Raw genomic sequence first — 13857 nt, forward strand, 5'->3', positions numbered from 1 at the left:
AGTGAGAGGGAAGTTCCCAGTGTGAGTGATGACTTCAACCATTCTTAAAAAATGCTGGGATTTATTGCAGTATAAAAGCACAGAGATGGAGAAAGCTTAAACTCAAACACCTTTGTGGAATACTTATTGAATATGCTACTTTTTTAATTTAATTCCATTAAATTACTGGCAATAGTAATCTTGACTCCACTGTCCTTCAGGTAAGGCATATCGGTTCTAGAAGGCTCAGTGGAAAAACATACACTAAGAAGAACAAGAGAGATAGAGAGTACAGCCAGCATGGATCAGGAAACAAGGAAGAAAACAGACATAACTCATACCCATTGAATAAAAATAAAAACAAGTACCAAATTGGTTGGTCAATCCGTTACAATAAAATGTCCAAAATGGATGTCCAAACACAGCGAGTTAAAAAGAACTTCCTTTATTCTGGCAAAGTAGCACAAGTACTAAGTACTTTCACAGAACGTATCTTCTTCTTCTTCAGGTGATAATGTCTATGCTTTTCCTTTCTTCACAACAAATATGACAACTGATGGAGACGTTAGATAATCCTCTATTAAAAGACCTAGAAACTGCAGCAGAAGACATCAAGGAAGAAATAACACCATCACTTGACATTAAGGAGCATAAAAGTAAGCTTCTTAATTTTGAAAAGCTGTTTCAAAACTTTAAAAAGCTGCAGTGGCAGAGACTGTCATTTAATGGATATCTTAAGCTGAACATTTCCCTAAGGGGTCTCCGCATATTGAAAATGCCAACATATGGCAAACGTTATACAGACTTATTACATCAATGGCAAAAACTGAACTTGAATCTTTCCATTCAGTACATGAAACTCATGAATGAGTTCTTTGAGCCAAAGGAGCAGCAGCTCAAGGAGGATATCATTAGTTTATATAATGAACTCTCTGAATCAAGTGGAAATGCTATGCTTTCAACTTTACTAACTGAAACATTAGATAAACTAGTCAAATTTGAAGTTATATTTATACAACAGAAGAAATGTAAATTAAAACGTGATTTAAATTACTTCAAAGCAGGTAATGTGTTTTTTGGTCAAGAAAGCAGACTAACAACAATTGCGAGAAGGGCTCAGAACAATCAGCCAATCATAATGCATTAAGTGAAGGAAAAGACGTCACAACCAGAGTGCAGGAGGGAGAGAAAGGAGCTGAGAATGTTCGTAATACAACAGAGACTGCATCAAATATGCCATTAGCATCTGGTGAATACACAAGAGTTGATGCTAATCGAGAATTTGCTTTAGACCTGTAGATACAACCATGCAGCTTAATCAGAATGTTTCTAATTTTTTGTCCCTTAGAGAAGAACCATTCCCTTTACCACCAAAGAGCAAATGCTCATACAGCCAACAAGAACAGAAAAGGAGCAACCAGATCAGTTAGAAGATTATAAAACAGGTATTAATAATGAAAACATTGTTTTTAATATATCGCAATATCAGTTAACTGAAAGTGAAACAGCGGTATTAAACCAAGGTTTAACTTTTGTACCTGCAGCTAGTATGGAGATTTCTAAAACGCTCACAGACTTTAAATTATTCATACGGAAACTGCATTAACATGTTTTTTTCTCTTCTATGCAAGCAAATTAATCTAATGTTTTAACTAGTAAGCATTATAGAAATAATACTTTTGTACCTCCACAGAATCAAGTTGTCAATATGTTTGAAAAAATGGTTGAAAAGGATTTATATGCACTTTTTCATGAGAAACACAAGAAATGTTTTTATAATTTAAAGGAGATGGAATATTGAGCCATAGAGTCTTTACAACACAATGACCAAATTATTATAAAACTAGCTGACAAGGGAGGGGGGATAGTTATATTAGACAAAGATTATTATGATATCACAATGACAGCCATGTTGAACATTAATGATTATGCGTGCATAAGAAAGACAGATGTCATATATATTCAACAGATAGTTGCTAAGAGACTTGAGGAACTATATGAAAATAACTTACTCACAAAACAATACAAATATTTATATATAGAAAAAACAGTGATTCCAATTATTTATGGAGTCCCAAAGATTCACAAAGATATGTTGAGACCACCACTGCGCCCAATAGTTTCAGCAAGGGGTTGGGCAACAGAAATCATATCTAAATATCTAGAATCAGAATTGAAATGTGTATTGAATACATCTGTTACTGTTATCAAAGACAACACAGAGTTTTTAAAGGGATTGTTTGACTGGAATGAAAGTATCTTAGCAGCTACGTGCTACTTGGTTATTTACTTGCAATCCCAATGATTTAGGAATAGAGATGCTTAGGAAATATATTGAGGCCCATGCTGATATAAGACATCTAAAATTAGACGTAATATGTGACTTACTGCAATTAATATTAGAACATAATGTGTTCTTGTTTGGAAATAGATATTATAAACAAATGTCAGGAGTAGCTATGGGAACATCGGTAGCTAATACGTATGCAAATATAGTCATGAGTATGTGGGAAATGGGCAACATTTTGGACATAACCAATAAATATATTAACAAGAACTTGTTGTTCTAAAAGCGCTTTGTGGACATTTTCCTTATTTGGGATGGTCCACTGTGTCTATTAAATGAATTTATAGAAGAAATACAGAGTAGCACCACATTCTTAACTTTTAAAGAACAAGTTGACAACAAAGCCATAGATTTTCTTGACATTCATATAGAGAAGAACAGTGGAGGTAAATTAGAAACTTCCTTATACAAGAAAGAAGTAAAAAAGAACACATATTTAGCAGCAGATAGTATGCACCCCCCCACATATTTTCAAAAATATTATGAGAAATCAAATGGCTAGGGTTAGTAGGCTCAATACTATAGATACCATTTGTACCAAACAATTAGACAATTTAGCCAATGAGTTTGAACAGAGGGGGTTATGATAAGAAAAAAGCACTAGAAATAAAGACTGAGGTCATGTCAAATCATAATATTTACGCCCCAATTTTTTCTAATAAAAGTTCAACCAGTAAAATGAAGGAGAAATCTAATGTGCGTAAGGAATGCAAATATATCATGAACTATGATCAAAACACTAGAAACATAAGGAATATTATCCATAAACACTGGTCCATGCTGTCTCTGATACCAGAAATAAACAGCATAGGTGTAAACCCCACTTTTATATATCGGAAATGTAACACCATAAAAAACAATCTATGCTATCATCGTCATCTTCTTTCGGCTGTTCCCGTTAGGGGTCGCCACAGCGGATCATCTGTTTCCATTTCTTCCTATCCTCTGCATCTTGCTCTGTCACACCAACAACCTGCATGTCCTCTCTCACCAAATCCATAAACCTTATCTTAGGCCTTCCTCTTTTCCTGTTACCTGGTAGCTTCATCCTTAGCATCTTTTTCCCAATATACTCCGCATCCCTTCTCAGCACATGTCCAAACCAATGTAATCTTGCCTCTCTGGCTTTGTCTCCAAACCTTCCAACCCGGGCTGACCCTCTAATATATTTATTCCTAATCCTGTCCACCCTCGTCACACCCAGTGCAAATCTTAACATCTTTAACTCTGCCACATCCAGCTCAAACTCCTGTCTTTTTGTCAATGCCAGTGTCTCCAACCCATATAACATAGCTGGTCTCACTACCCTCTTGCAGACCTTCCCTTTTACTCTTACAGGTACTCATCTGTCACAAATCACTCCTCACACTCTTCTCCACCCACTCCATCCTGTCTGTACTCTCTTCTTCACCTCTCTTCCACACTCACCATTACACTAAACTATTGACCCCAAGTATTTCAACTCATCCACCTTCGCCACCTCTACTCCTTGCATCCTCACCATTCCTCTATCCTCCCTCTCATTCACACACATATATTCTGTCTTAGTCCTGCTGACCTTCATTCCTCTTCTCTCTAGAGCACATCTCCATATCTCCAGGGTCTCCTCCACCTGTTCCCTTCTCTCACTACAGATCACAATGTCATCTGCAAACATCATAGTCCATGGGGACTCCTGTCTGATCTCGTCTGTCAACCTGTCCATCACCATTGCAAATAAGAAAGGGCTCAGAGCTGATCCTTGATGTAACCCCACCTCCACCTTAAATGCATCCATCACTCCCAACGCAGACCTCACCGCTGTCACACTACCCTCGTACATATCCTGTACCACTCTTACATACTTCTCTGACACTCCTGACTTCCTCATACAATACCACAACTCCTCTCTAGGCACCCTGTCATATGCTTTCTCCAAATCTACAAAAACACAATGCAACTCCTTCTGACATTCTCTGTACTTCTCCATCAACACTCTCAGAGCAAACATCGCATCTGTAGTGCTCTTTCCCGGCATGAAACCATACTGCTGTTCACTAATCATCACATCCCTTCTTAACCTAGCTTCCACTACTCTTTCCCATAACTTCATGCTGTGACTGATCAATTTAATCCATCTGTAGTTACTACAGCTCTGCACATCACCCTTATTCTTAAAAATCGGTACCAAAACACTTGTTCTCCATTCCTCAGGCATCCTCTCACTTTCCAAGATTTCATTAAACAATCTGGTTAAAAACTCCACTGCCATTTCACCTAAACACCTCCATGCTTCCACAGGTATGTCATCTGTGCCAACAGCCTTTCCATTCTTCATTCTCTTCATAGCTATCCTTACTTCCTCCTTGCTAATCCATTGTACTTCATGATTCACTATCCCTACATCATTCAACCTTCTCTCCCTCTCAGTCTCTTCATTCATCAACCCCTCAAAGTACTCTTTCCATCTCTTCAACACACTCTCCTCGCTTGTGAGTTTGTTTCCCTCATTATCCTTTATCACCTTTACCTGCTGCACATCTTTCCTAGCTCGGTCTCTCTGTCTAGCCAATCGGTAGAGGTCCTTTTCTCCCTCCTTAGTGTCCAACCTTTCATACAACTCTTCATATGCCTTAAACTTAGCCTTCACCACCTCTCTCTTTGCCATGCACCTCATCTCCTTATACTCCTGTCTACTTTCTTCATCTCTCTGACAATCCCACTTCTTCTTTGCCAACCTCTTTGCCTGTATACTCTTCTGTACTTCCTCTTTCCACCACCATGTCTCCTTGTTGTCCTTCCTCTGTCCCAATGTGATACCAAGCACCTTTCTAGCTGTCTCCCTTACTAGCTCTGCTGTAGTTGCCCAGCTATTTGGTAACTCTTCTCTGTCACCCAGTGCCTGTCTTAACTCATCCCTGAACTCCACCACACAATTACCCTTTTTCAATTTCCACCATTTGATCCACTTTTATCGGAAATGTAACACCATAAAAAACAAACTATGCTATACAGAACAATATAGCAATACTCTACCAAGAATAAATATGTAGGAACATATAGATGTGGGAGATGTGTATGTTGTAAGCATATATTCACTAGCAAGAGTTTTATAGATTCCTCAAGACAGTTAGAATTTTTCATTAAAGCATATGGGAATTGTAATACCAGCAACCTTATCTATATGGCATGCTGTGTATTATGCACAGTGTTCTACATAGGAAAAACAAACCAAAAATTGAAACAGCATATAAGTAGTCATATGTCAGAGATAAGGAAACAAATTACTATTAATTCTTTGCATAAACATATATTAAATACAAATGAGCAGCATGTGTTTATTTTTTTAATTTTAGAGAATGTGTCTGTGAAGACTGGTAGAGATGGATGAATAGTCAAATAGAATTTGGTACATAATTCTGCCATTTGTAAATATGAATGTTGAAATACAGGCTTGTTTTCTTAAATGAAAGAATATGCTGTGAAATGTTGAACTTCAAAAAAATGTAACAACATTGCCCTCTGCTGTAAAGAAAGCTAAGACAAGCATTTCATGTATGTCCTTTGAAGTTAAAATTGCTTCATGTCTGTCCTTTCAAGTTAAAGATTCGGAGTAATTCCGTCTGGGCTAGCATGTTCTTTCTATTGTTTTAACCAAGAGTTAGATCGCTAGATTTATACATGCAAATGTATATTTATTGCTCTGGTTTCTGCCTAGGTGTAAAAGAATGTAGATGCAATTTCTGTTGTCCTATGAACCCAATGAAGTTGTGAAGAATGATGTAACATTTATCAGAACTGTAATTTCAATTTAAACAGAGAGAACCAGAAATTATTAAGCATTTTTGTCTTGACCATCCAACTCACAGCACTGCCTGTTGTCTTATGTAAGTTATCTTAGACTTGTGTTTTCTTTTAGAAATAGCTAGGAACTAGAACAATTAGACTAAGTGTTTTTCTGTGATGTCAGAACTTTGCTGCTGTGTTATTTTAAGTATTTCTCTGTGATCTCTGAACTCTTGACTAGCACTGTGTAGTAAGAAGTATTAGCTTGTGTTTTTATTATTTATTATTAAATATTTTAAAACCTTTCAACTGTGGCTGTTTTGTGTAGAGATAATTTAAGCACTAGAGTATGTTGCATATTTATAGAGTTTACTGTCCGAGTCACTCTAAATAAGCCTTGCCAGTTTAGTCACAACTACCAACTGGATAATGATATTGCACAGTTATAATTGGACACCCTTTTAAGGGCCTTTGAGTGGCTGATAAGTATTAGTGGGTGGTGGCAAGTGGAACTACCATATATTCAGGGAGAAAGAGGCACAGCTTCAGAAACTGTGCCAGCCTTTCCCAGGAGTGTCTGTGTGGTTGTATAAACTCTTCTCAAAGTGTGTGTGCGTGTGTGCGTGTGTGTGTGTGTGTGTGTGTGTGTGTGTGTGTGTGTGTGTGTGTGTGTGTGTGTGTGTGTGTGTGTGTGTGTGTGTGTGTGTGTGTGTGTGTGTATGTGTGTGAGCTACTTAGGCAGGAGCACGAAGCACTGGCTGGACAGAGAGGATGCTAGAGGTTTTAGCTTGCCCACTAAGCTGAGATCTGGACCATATAGCTGTGCCAGTGTGAAGTCTTATTGGGGACCTGGAGAGCAAGGGAGCGACCAACCCCGGACTGAATGTGATCTCTGTGTGTTCTTAATGGAAATTGCACTTTACTGTGTGTATTTGTTATCTTTTCCTCATATATGAGACACCCTCTCTGGTGTTAGTGGTGAGGATTGAGGCTCCTTGATTGCTGGTCCAGGGCACGGGCATCACATTTGTGTTTGGCAGTGGTGGGATATCCAAATCACATATTAATTATTCAGCAAATACTAATTGGCTTGTAGTGGTGTGGGTAGAGTGATTCCTGTAGCTTGTGTACAGTGAGCTTTGAAGGTATTTTTGTACTCTAAAACAGCCATGCAGTGAATACTCAGAGTTCAGATCACAATTGTTTTATTTCTTTTGTTAGCTTAGTTAGCCAGGGTGAGCAGGCAGCATGTCAGCTGAGGAGTATGGTAAGCTGACAAAGAGCCAGCTGGCAGAGATGTGCCAGGCTAGGGGACTGGTGCATGGAAACCTGACTAAGGCATACCTGATTGCAGCCTTGGTTACAGCTGCATCAGAAAACAGCAACCAGGAGGACACTCAGACTGGCAGTGGAGATATAATACCCTTGGAGAATGGACAGCTCAACCTTTCTGCAGTGGACTTAAAAATCCAGCTGGAACTAATGAGACTTGAGTTGGAGGCCAGGCGTGTGGAATTAGAAGCAGCTGAGAGACTGAGGCGTCTAGAGAGTGAGAAGAATGAGGAAATGCTACGCCTAGAAGCTAGGGAAAAAGAGAGGCAGAGGGAGCATGAGAAGGAGAAGCTGACTCTTCACCAGAGTCATGAAGGTAATGGGGAAGGGAGTAACTGGACCTCAGAAGCACAAAACGTCAGTAAATTTCTTCTGCAGTTTAAAGAGGGGGATAATTTTAATAGTTTCATTCATATGTTTGAGAGGGTATGTAAACAGTATGAAGTTGACGAAGGGCTCTGGGTATGGTTCCTGACCCCCTTACTCCATGGTAAAGCTGTAACTGTATTATCTAAACTGTCAGATGTTGCATATTTTGATTATACTGCTGTAAAAATTGCCTATTAGAGTTTTTTAAGTTGACACCTGAAACGTATATGAAAAAGTTTTGTTAGCATAGATGCAAGGCAGATGAAAGTGTGTGTGAATATGTTGCTGAATTGAGCACTTATTTCCATATGTGGGTGAGTGGATGTCAGGTCACTACTTTTGAAGGGCTGGCAGACCTTTTGGTGAGGGAACAAGCCCTTAGCACTATGCCTGAGTACATGAGGATCTGGATAGCTACCAGACAATGTGCTACTTCAGATGATTTGGGGAAGAAGGGAGACCTATACCTGGCAAGCAGGGTAGCACTGCACAGGAAGGGGACCCCCAGTACTGCTCATGGGTCTAATGGAACATGTGGTGGGCAGCACAGACTGCCACAACAGAATCTGCCAGTAGCAGGGGAAGCCACTAGTCCAGGTACACGTCCAGGAGTTAGGATTAAATGTTTTGAATGCAACCAGTGGGGCCATGTGGCATACAAGTGTCCATGGAGGCAAGGTGGGGAACAAAAGGTGAGGGAGCCAGTAAGTGGGAAAGACAATATGCCAATATTAGGTTGTCTTGAGACAACAGGGGCACTAAATGACCATACTGCAGATGTCCTGAGAGGGAAGGATTTGGATGAGGCAGTACCATGTGCTTATGCAGTTACGTGCAGTCAGGCTAGGAGATGAGCATGTGGGTCTGCTAGCCTGGGGGAGTCCCAGACAGACTGCATACTTGCAGCCAAGACTGGTGAGGTGGTTACTTCAGGGAGTGAGCTATGCTGTAGCAGTGAGACTGAAGGTGAGCCACATCTTCTTGTGGGTACTGATGGTCCCTTGAACAGAGTGACTGCAAAGGTAGAGGTGAGTAGTAGTACCCAGGCTGACAATGAGGCACCACTGTCAGAGGATACCAGACTTCCTGTGGAAGGGGAGCTGGGAAGGGTTACAAGGAGAGAGTTGACACAGGCTCAGCTCTCAGACCCTACATTGCAAGGCCTGAGGCAGGTTGCTAGGGAGGCACGTGATTCTCAAGGAAAGGGGGAAACTGTATACTGGGACAAAGGGTTACTATACAAAGAGTGGACCCCTGAGGGAGGGCTAGAAGGTGAGAGAGTACAGCACTTGGTAGTGCCTAGAGCCTATAATCTAGTGCTGCTAGCCATAGCCCATGATATTCCCTTTGCAGGTCATATGGGCATAAGACACCTGCCAGCTTACCAGATACCTGCAGCAACTGGAAAGACCCCAAAAGTACCTCACCAAGTGGATCAAAGGGCTCAAACAGATGCCATATACTGCCCGGTTAAAGAAACTCCAGCTCTACTCAGTGGCATACCGCCTGCTCAGAGGCGATCTGTGCCTGACGTATAAAGCCATGTCCAACCCGGAATTAATGGACATGCTGCACCTCAGAAAATCCAAATCCCATCAAGCTACGCGCTCGAGAGACTTGAACCTCAGCACTGAAATAAATAGGACATGCTGGAGGACAGATTCATAACCCAGAGGCTCCCTTCACTCTGGAATAAAATCCCAGTCCAGGTTAGGCAGAGTCCCTCATTGACTCTCTTCAAGAGGAATCTTGATGAGTGGATGGGAGATCATAGGTTTACCCCGGGTATCACTTCTGTGTCACTGTTAGACAGAGGCACAGTATACTAACCTCGAAAAAGGGCATAGCAAAATTAATTTAAAATGGGTGGCGAAAGCCAAACACACTCTGGCTAGACTTTTAAATGCCCTAGGGCAGATAGCCTAGTATGAACCTATGAACCTACAAGACATACCAGGAGGTGTATTATGCAGAACTTCTATTGGCCTGGAATTTCCAGAGCTGTAACAGGGTACTGCAGTACTTGTGAGCAGTGCCAAAAGGTATGCAAGGCAGGAGACAAGGTGATAAATCCTTTGATGCCTTTGCCTGTGATTGAAGAGCCATTTCAGAGGGTAGCTATGGATATTGTGGGTCCTCTGAATACCCCAAGTTCCACAGGGAAAAAGTATATTCTAGTGGTAGTGGATTATGCTACCCTGAGGCAGTGACTTTGTCCTACATTGAGGCAGAGAAGGTGGCAAATGTTTTGTTAGAGATTTTCAGAAGGGTAGGTTTCCCAAAAGAAATACTGACTGACAGAGGTGCCAATTTCATGTCAGACCTGCTGGCTTGTCTGTGGAAGTCCTGTGGGGTGAAGCCCATGAAGATCACCCCCTACCATCCCCAGACTAATGGTCTTGTTGAGAGGTTAAACTCTACAATCAAGTCCATGCTACAGACATTTTTCAGATCAGTTTAAGAGGGAGTGGGAGAAATATTTGCCCCATCTGTTGTTTGCTTACAGAGAAGTTCCCCAGGAATCCACAGGTTTTTTACCCTTTGAGTTGCTGTATGGGCATAGGGTGAGGGGACCCTAGATTTAATTTGAGATGAGTGGGAAGGTGAGTGTGAGTCTCACAAGGAGTCTGTTGTAGCAAAGGTCCTAAACTTCAGGACAAGGCTCAGGGAACTCATGGGCTTGGCCCAGGAGAACCTGGCAGAAGCCCAACAACAGTAAAAGGTGTGGTATGACAGGAATGCTCGAGATAGAGAGTATGCTGTGGGGCAGCAGGTAATGGTTCTCATTCCTGTCAGACACAACAAACTGCAAGCAGCATGGGAGGGACCCTACAAGGTGGTAAGAAAGATAAGTGATCTTAACTACATGGTGGAAATGCTAGGCAGAAGGCAGGGGCACAAATTGTACCATGTTAACATGATGAAACCTTACCATGATAGGGATGCCCTTGTGCTGAGCATTTGCAGTGGACTGCAGGAGGAGTCTGAGGGAGATCTGGGGACTGATCTCCTCAGTGAGGCTCGGGCTGACACCTCAGTGGAAGGGGTAGCAATGTCCCAGCAGGTATCTCCTACCCAGGTTCAAGAAATCCAAGCAGTGTTGCAGGAATTTGGGAACATATTCACTGGGATATCAGGGTGCACCCACCTGGTGCAGCAGCAGGTGGATACAGGACCCCAAATGCCTATTAGGCAGGCCCCTTATAGAGTGCCTGAGAGAGTCAAACAGACTCTGAGGGAGGAGGTACAGATGATGTTGGAACTAGGGATGATTCAAGAGTCCAACAGTCTCTGGGCCTCCCCAGTGGTGCTGGTGCCAAAGAAGGATGGCAGCACCAAGTTCTGTGTGGACTACAGGAAATTAAATAGTCACACAGAGTTGGATGCTTACCCCATGCCTAGGACAGATGAGGCCCTAAAGCAGCTGGGTGGGGCTAAGGATCTTACAACCATTGATTTTACCAAGGGTTACTGGCAGGTGCCCTTGACTCCCAATGCTAGGGAGAAGTCAGCCTTTGTGACTCCTTTTGGCTTGTATGAGTTCACAAAGATGCCCTTCGGGATGAGGAATGCCCCAGCAACTTTCCAGAGACTGGTAGATCATATCTTAGCAGGAGCAGGAGAGTTTGCCCTTGCTTACCTAGATGATATTGCCATCTACAGCCATTCCTGGCCAGAGCACCTTCAGCATGTCAGGGAGGTGCTGGGCAGACTACAGAGGGCAGAGCTGACCATTAAGCTAAGAAAATGTCAGGTGAGAATAGCAGAGGTCTCCTACCTAGGACATACAGTGGGGAGTGGTAAGATAAGGCCAGAACCTGCCAAACTGGAAGCCATTCAGGCATGGCCTGCACCTGTTACTAAAAAGCTGATGAGGGCATTTTTAGGGATAGCAGGGTACTACAGAATGTTCATCTCCAGTTATAGTACAATAGCTGCTCCCCTCACAGACCTGACAAGGAAGAACAGGCCAGATAAGGTAGTGTGGACTCCAGCATGTAAACAGGCATTCCAGAGGCTTAAAGAGGCTTTGGGAGGACCCCCTGTTTTAGACAGTCCAGATTACAGCAAAGAATTTGTTGTGCAGGTGGATGCTTCAAACCATGGGGTGGGGGCTGTACTTAGACAGATTTCTTCAGAGGGAGAAGAGCTCCCAGTGGTTTATCTCAGTCATAGGCTCCAACCCAGGGAGCAATGCTATGCAGCTGAAGAAAAGGAATGTCTATCCATAGTGTGGGCACTGCAGAAACTTCAGCCTTATCTCTATGGAAGAAAATTCACTGTTAAGACAGATCACAACCCTCTAACATGATTAAACAGAGCCAGCCATCAAAATGCTAAGTTGCTAAGATGGAGCCTTAGGTTCCAAACATATGATATGTCAGTGTAGCACTGCAGTGGGGTTAGCAATGCCAATGCAGATGGGCTCTCAAGACAGGGAATGGGGTAAGGTACACTCAGATAGGCCTAACTCTCTCTCAAGCAGCATTTCTCAAGGGTCACTTGAAAAACTAGCTTGAGTTCTCTGGGGGGGGGGGTGAAGACTGGTAGAGATGGGTGAAGGCTGCTAGCCTAGTCAACTAGAATTTGGTACATAATTGCAGATGACTGCAAACTAGAAGCCATAGTCAAGTCCCAAAGGATGTGGACATCCTACAGAAGGGTCTCACTGAGACAGATGCCTGGTTCTAACCCATGGCCTTAAGCAAAAAAGTGCAGTCTCATCCCCTTTGGTAAAAACTCTGTACCCATGAACTACCACATAGGCAGCAATCTACTTAACACCGAATGCATGATAAGAGACCTTGGGACCCAGGTGGACAATAGTCTCTCCTTTGATAGTCACATTGCTGCAGTAGTCAAGAAGTCCTTCTACGTGGCACACCTCATCATAAAAGGGTTCTCATCCAGGAAAAAAGAGGGGAGTTAGCAGGTCTGAAGAATAAATTTTTGTATAGAAGATATAAGGAAGATGAAGTTAATGATGGGCTGTCTATGGTTCCAAGGCTATGGGAGACTATAGGAAAGCCTTATTTTTCAGAATGGATGGAAATGGCACCACCTGGTCAGGAGCAAGCTGCCCCTAGGTTAATGAGAATACCCATTACTTACTCAAGTAATGTGAATCTCATGAAAGAAATTTATAGGAAGAACTGGGCAGTATTATGCTCTGAAGATGGAATTAGACAGATCGTGGGAGACCACCCCACCTTTGCCTATAAAAATAAAAAAATCTTTAAAAAGTTATTATGTCACCCCAGGGACTTATCAGATTATTCCTATAATAGGAACAGAGGCACTTTTCCCTGTTCCAACTGCAATTTTTGTCAGTATATCAATAGTAGTAGCACTTTTGTTCATCCTTGTACAGGGAAGACAGTAGAGTTTAAAGTATTTGCTCACTGTAACACTAGCAATCTTGTTTATTCGGCACACTGTATAGTATGTTCTTCATACTATATAGGTAAAACCAACCGTATATTAATGCAAATGATGAGAGAACACATTTATGATATACACAGGGGGGCAGATAATAAGGCATTGGCTAAACATGTAGCCAAGTATGATAGTACACATACATTTAGATTTATGGCTATAGAAACAGGTAGAGATAATGAAAGGAGAGGGGATGTTATCAATAGGACAGAAGTAGCTGAATTAGAATGGATAATTAGGATGAGAGCTATAATGGGGAGGGGGCTCAATGATAAGGCTTCCATAAAGCCAGTTTTACAGGCAAGGAACTTCGTAAGATGACAATTTGTATCCATGGTTTTAAATTTTAATTGTCTTGTTAATGCTTTTAATTGATTTTTAACTACATAACAGTTTTTATTGGTTGGAATATATTTAAATACCTAAGTAAAGAGATGTTATGTTGTCTGATGAAGCAGCAAAATGTGTCATTAAAGCACTCACCATTAAAAGTGTCTTTTTTCTGGATACTGTCTGTGGTTTGGTTCTACTATATTTTTCAGTACATTGGCTTTTATCATTTGGTGGAACCATTTGCCTGCACCACATTCTGTTTTCTCTTTGTTACTATTGATTTTGGTCTGTGGTGT

Source organism: Protopterus annectens, chromosome 3.part0, assembly GCF_019279795.1.
Source record: "Protopterus annectens isolate FY-2018-M chromosome 3.part0, PAN1.0, whole genome shotgun sequence".
NCBI lineage: Eukaryota > Metazoa > Chordata > Ceratodontiformes > Protopteridae > Protopterus > Protopterus annectens.